A 6460-nucleotide genomic window follows, 5' to 3' on the forward strand; every position below is an offset into this window, starting at 1 on the left:
ACATCAAGTGCTTCTTAATATGATGTATGGAGAAAGACATAGTATCATTTCTGTGGTATCTCTGCCCCCAATGCATAGCCTGAATCTAATCATGAGGAAATCTCTGAAAAATGAAAATCGAGGAATATTTTACAAAATAAATGACCTGTGCTCTTCAAAAATGGCAATGTCATGGAAGACAAAGGAAGGCTGGGGAGCTGTTCTAGAGTTAAGGGAGACTTACATGTGATGTGTTATTCTGGATTGGATCCTGAACTGGAAAAAAAACTGCTCTAAGCTTCACCAAATTTGTATAAGACCTGTAGATTAGATATAATTTTATGTCATCTCTAAATTTCCTGATTTTGCTAATTGTACTGTGGTTATCTGAATGTTCATGTTCTTAGGCAATATACACTGAGGTATTTAGGGGAAAAGGGGCATCATATTTGCATCTTACCCTCAAGTGTTCAGAAAAAAGCTGTACCTAGAGTGATAAAGCACATGTCACAAAATGTGAATAATTGGTGAATCAAGGGGAAGAGTATTTAGGAGTTATTTGTGCGACTCTTCTCATTTTCCTATAACTTTGTCATTCTTTCAAAGTAAAAAGTTAAACAAAAAAAGAAAGACAAAAAAAACCTGTTTGGATTCTTTTCTTTAAAGAAGCTATTTTCCCTCAAGGAACTCATTCATATGCTTGCCTCTTCAGCAAGTCTAGACTCTTCCTTAGCATTTTAGTCAACATCCCAATCTTTTTTTTTTTTTTTTTTTTTTTTGCGGTTCGCGGGCTTCTCACTGTTGTGGCCTCTCCCGTTGCGGAGCACAGGCTCCAGACGCGCAGGCCCAGTGGCCATGGCTCACGGGCCCAGCCGCTTCGCAGCATGTGGGATCCTCCCTGACCGGGGCACGAACCCGTGTCCCCTGCACCGGCAGGCGGACTCTCAACCACTGCGCCACCAGGGAAGCCCCCAATCTTTTAGAAACAAATGGAGATTTGTTTCTGAGTTCCTCATTCCTCAGCCATGTGGCGCTGGTTATGCGCCCTGACCATCACCCCTTCCTGTCTGGCTCATTGACAGTGTCCACTGAACACTTTTGCATTGCGCCATCTCCGTACCTGGCCAGAGCAGGAGCATAGGGTAGGAGTTTGTGAAACTGAAAGACTGAAATATCTGATTGTCTTCAGGGGAATAGCAAGAGTTGGAACTGAGAGGGAATGAGGAGGAACCCCACTGGCCTTCTGTGGGGCAAGGGCCCTCACACATGCCTGGACCCCGGACTAGAAAGCTTTGGACCCAGCGGTGCCTGGAAGCCTCTACCCTGTGGCTGGCTGCCAAGGAGATTTGTCTTGGAATGGGCAATCAGGAGACAGAGCAGTGTAAATTCCCCTCTGCAGGGGCGACTCAGGACTAATCCCATCAGTGTGGTTAAGGGTGAGCAGGTGACAGCTTTGCAAAACTGTACTTCAGGGTCCACTGGAAGTTTACCAGCTCCCTCTGGTTTGTTAAACTCGCTGGTGGTAAACGCAGTGAACTCTCTGGCTACCCCTCTGATCTTGACCTGATCTTGTGAGTCTGGGCACAGGGTTTTGGATTTGACTTTCCAAGCTGCCTCGGATCCTCACATCTTGGTTGTTGAAGGCCCTCAGATCGATGAGGCTTGAGGTTGGGATATTTGGAAGTGAGTGGCCATGGATGAGTCTGAGAAGGTGAATGGAGGCCTTAAAAGCCACCCCTGGGATCCTCAGAGCAATGGGAGGAGCCATGGGACAGTGACAGGTAATGGAGTGAAATGGTCAGATTTTCATTTTAGAAAATTCACTGCAGAAGCTAAAGTTGAAGATCAGAGGGTAGGAAGGGACAACAAGCAGAAAGGTCAACGCAGAGGCTGTTACACAAATCGAGGCCAAAACTAGAATGAGAAGTATTATTTAGACCTTGTTCTAGAACAGAAACGGCAAACGTAGCTTATATCTCCCCACCCAAACTTCTCGTTCTCATGGCAAACACTGCTGATCCCGCACTGTCCTCCCTTGTCCTGGGCCTGGGTGGGCAGCTCCCACAGATGACCACTACCACTCAATCCAAGTAGGCTCGCTGAATGAAAGACACTTGCCCTCTGCACTCTCTGTTAGAGGAGGCAAGGAAGAGCATCAGCTTGAGGATATGCTAGTGTTTGCCGACAACTCACTTTGGGTCTGGCCCGACCTGAGGCCCTGGGGGTCACACCGAGGGTGATACCCCAAGTCAGTCTTTGAGGTCCCGCACGCTGCGTTGTGCCTTGCCCTGCTGTACGCCCTCTGTGCTCCCACTCAGTGCTTTTGCACATCCATTAGCTCATTTCAACCTCACAACATTCCTGGAAGACCGAGGTTGTCATCCCCATTTTACAGAGGGGGAAACTGAGACCAGAGACTTCAGGTAGAGTGCCCAAGTTTGCCCAAGTTCCACAGGTGGCAGGTGGCAGGACTGGGATTCAATCCAAGGGCTTTCTGGCTCCCAAAGCCCTGGCTCCTCCCACAGGAAGCTTGTTCCAGCTGCAGCAGCTGTTCGCATCTGTCAGGGCCGCGTGCAGAAAGCAGGGCAGGTTGGGGTGGGACATCTTGGTAACAATGGCTTTCCCTGTCAGTAAGATCCCTGGCTTAACAGGACGTGGGAAACTTGACTTTGGAATTACCCTATCTAATCCGCTCTGTGTTGAGCCATGGAGAAGGGAGGCCCTGGCCCCGGGGTGGGGGTGGGGGGTGGGCAGGGGGATCACTGAAGGGGATGCTGCCCAGACGGTGGGGGGCGGAGGCCTCTTGCAGTGGAAGAGAATAAAGTTTCTGTCCTTGCACAGTTGGAATGAGGGCCCCGGGGCCAAGCGGCCAGGGCCAGGGCAGGGCCAGCCAACCTTTGGCACGTGAAATGCCACCCTGAGCTCATGGCAGATAATTCTGCCATAGCAGGGGGGTAATAATTCATCCCCCTGGCAGGCATGCATCCTGAAAGCCCTGTCTGTTCCTGCCTCATGGGGTCCCTGTTGGAATGTAGGGGGTCGAGGGGCTGGCCCCAGCTGTGGCAGAGCTTAGACTGGACCTGGTGGGTGGGGTAGCGTCTGGGCACTGCCTGGGGGCATAGGGAACCTTTGTGCTCTGTGCCCTGGGGTCCCCCCCCCACACCCACAGTCGCCCTGCTGGGGAGAAATGGCTGACATGCCAGGCTAAGGCCTGCTGTCTCTCTCCTTCTTCTTCTGGGGCAGCCGGGAGGAGAGTGCTTCCCTAGGTGCAGCCTGGCATCTGACAGATCTACCCGAGTCATCAGGCCTGGGGTGCTCCTTCTAAGCAGTGGAAGGGTGAAGGGCATTGGCTCTCAAACCTGAATGCACGGCACGATCTCCTGGGCAGCTTTAAAAATAGACCAAATCTCAGTCCTCTCCCCCAGAGGCCATGGTCTGTTGTTCTGGGGCGGCACCTGGGCATTGGCAGTGATTCCGAAGGGATCTGGGTTCGAGAACCACCAGTGTGGTGTTTTGAGAGGGTGGTGCTGCAGCTGTGTGACCTTGACATAGCAGTTGGTGCCCCAGTTTCCCCATTTGTGAAATGTGGACAGCAACAGTACCTATTTTGTGGGGTCACTGGGAGGATTCAATGGGATGATGCTGTAAAGACTCGGCACTGGGCTTCCCTGGTGGCGCAGTGGTTAAGAACCCACCTGCCAAGTCAGGGGACACGGGTTCGAGCCCTGGTCTGGGAAGATCCCACATGCCGCGGAGCAACTGAGCCCGTGCGCCACAACTACTGAGCCTGCACTCTAGAGCCCATGAGCCACAACTACTGAAGCCCACGTGCCACAACTACTGAAGCTCGTGTGCCAAGAGCCTGTGCTCCGCAACAAGAGAAGCCACCGCAATGAGAAGCCCGTGCACCGCAACGAAGAGTAGCCCCCGCTCTCCGCAACTAGAGAAAGCCCGTGCACAGCAATGAAGACCTAATGCAGCCAAAAATAAATACAAAAAAAAAAAAAAAAGACTCGGCACTGCGCCTGGCACGGAGCACACACCCGGACGCTGTAGGTATCTATTATCTATCCTATAGATATTGTTATTTCTTCGTTTCCCACCTGCCAAGGGGAAATTTTAGGACTTAAAGTCTTAGGGAGAAAATCTAGAGGGCAGAGAGAGGTCCCCTTTGAGGACCACATCAAGACGGGACCAGAGGAGGCTCTTCACTCTGACAGGGAGGCAGGTTGGGAGGTGTTGGCACCTCTGTGTTTCCAGGAGCAGCCCACACTCCTTGGCAAGGCACGGAGACCTCAGGCTCTTGGCTCTCAAAGCACCAAGAACACCATGGGTGTGTGGCTACATCTGGCTTCCCCACCTCCCAGCAGGTTCTCGAGGGGAGGGGTGAGGCTTGCTCAGCTTGGTGCCCCCGAGGCTGGCACACAGGCATCAGTCACATTGGATAGCCCGCGGTGCATGACACAGACCTGCCAGGAGAGCTGGCAGATCCTCTGAGCAGGGAATTAACTGGTTACAATGGCAACAGTAACTACTGCTTCCTGAACACCCACCCTGTATTGGGCATCACGCTTAGGGCTTACAAGACCGCACAAGCCTTGTCACTGCTCTTTCTGGCAGGTCATGCTGTCAACCAAGCTGGTAAGGGTCAGCCCAAGCTCACTGAACTCTACAGCCTCTGGCCTCTGTTGGCCATTGAGCTGCCTCAAACACTGAACTGGGGTTCAGAGCTGCATGCCTGGCACTTAAGAGTATTACTGCCACAGACAACAGAAACGCCACAGCTTTTTTTGCTGCCCAGGTCCCTGGCTGCAGCCCAGGATGGGGTGTTTAGGTGGAGTATTATTTCCTGAAGATGGGTTTTCTTGTTTTCATAGAATTTCAAGATGGAGAGAGTCACTGGAAATATCCCATCTGCTCTCCAACATTAGTGATCTGAGATTGCATTCTAGAGATTTCTGCCTGGAACCTGACTTAGGGATGGCCTCAACAAATATGCTGCACAAATAAAATGAAAGAAGTGTGGCCCATTCAGTGGCCATGACCTCGGGACCAAGAGTGGCTTGCTTAGTAGACTGTTCATGAACTTGCCCAAGGTTCTGAGACAGCTCACTCGGTTATTTGCAGACATTTGTTGGGGGTCTCCTGGCTGCTGCTGAGCAAGTAGGGAGCAAGCTCTGCTTTCATGGAGCTCAGGTTCCAGTGACAGGAGACAGGCCCTAAGCAGGGAAACTAATAAATAAATACCTGCTAGTGAAGAGACAAGAGGGCTTGTGATGGGGACGACTTTATTTATTTATTTTTAATTAAAAAAAAAAAATTTATTTTATTTATTTATTTTTGGCCGTGTTGGGTCTTCGTTGCTGCACACGGTCTTTCTCTAGTTGCAGCGAGCAGGGGCTACTCTTCGTTGTGGCACGCAGGCTTCTCATTGCGGTGGCTTCTCTTGTTGCGGAGCACAGGCTTTAGGCACACGGGCTTCAGTAGTTGTGGCACACAGGCTCAGTAGTTGTGGCTCGCGGGCTCCAGAGCACAGGCTCGGTAGTTGTGACGCACGGGCTTAGTTGCTCCTCGGCATGTGGGATCTTCCCGGACCAGGGCTTGAACCGTGTCCCCTGCATTGGCAGGCAGATTCTTAACCACTGCGCCGTCAGGGAAGCCCGATACGGACGACTTTAGACTCAGCATTGAAGGACAGTTTCCCTGGGGAAGCTGAGACCTGAATGACCAGAGAGAGGCAACCATGCACAGGGGCAGGCACCAGTGTACCAGGCAGAGGGACGCAACGCTGATGCAAAGGCTGAGGAGGATGGGGTGGAGAGCAGATGGGACTGGTGCTGGTGAGGGGTCAGAGAGGGGAGGCCATGGTCCAGATGACCTAAAACCCAGCCATGTTTGGCTTGCTTGCTTGGGACTAGGGTCAGCCCTAGTGGAGTCTGAGTTGTGAGAGGGACATGTTCCCATCAGCCTCTGCCATGGCAGGTGTGGCATTGTGCTTCTGACCTGTCTGTACTGTGGGGATTGGGACCCTCGTCATTGCCCACGGCCACAGGGACAGTGCCCAGCTACCAGGCAAGGCAGGGGCTCTGCCGAGGCTGCCCTGTAGCTGGGGGAAGCTGGGGAGGGAAGGCCTGGCTGAATGAGTGTGTGTGTGTGTGTGTGTGTGTGTGTGTGTTTGGGAAGCTAGTCTAAATCCAAGTCACCCATCAGTGGTTTGAGAACTCCTTGGAGGTACCTAAGCCACCATGTGAAGGGCCATTAAGTCACATGGGAGAGGCTATTCCCTTCCAATCCCATCCCTGATTACATCAAGGACCATATCCACTTGCTGCTGCTTTGCTCTTTATGTCCCCTGAACATTTGCCAATCTTCCTTTTCACACAGAGCGCTTTGGCCGGCCTCACAGGCACGGCCGGCGTCTGGCGGCATGCGACAGTGCTGCTTGTTCCCAGTGTTGCATCCCCGTCACCTTGTGTTTGTG

Source organism: Kogia breviceps, chromosome 8 (assembly GCF_026419965.1).
Source record: "Kogia breviceps isolate mKogBre1 chromosome 8, mKogBre1 haplotype 1, whole genome shotgun sequence".
NCBI classification, from domain to species: Eukaryota; Metazoa; Chordata; class Mammalia; order Artiodactyla; family Physeteridae; genus Kogia; species Kogia breviceps.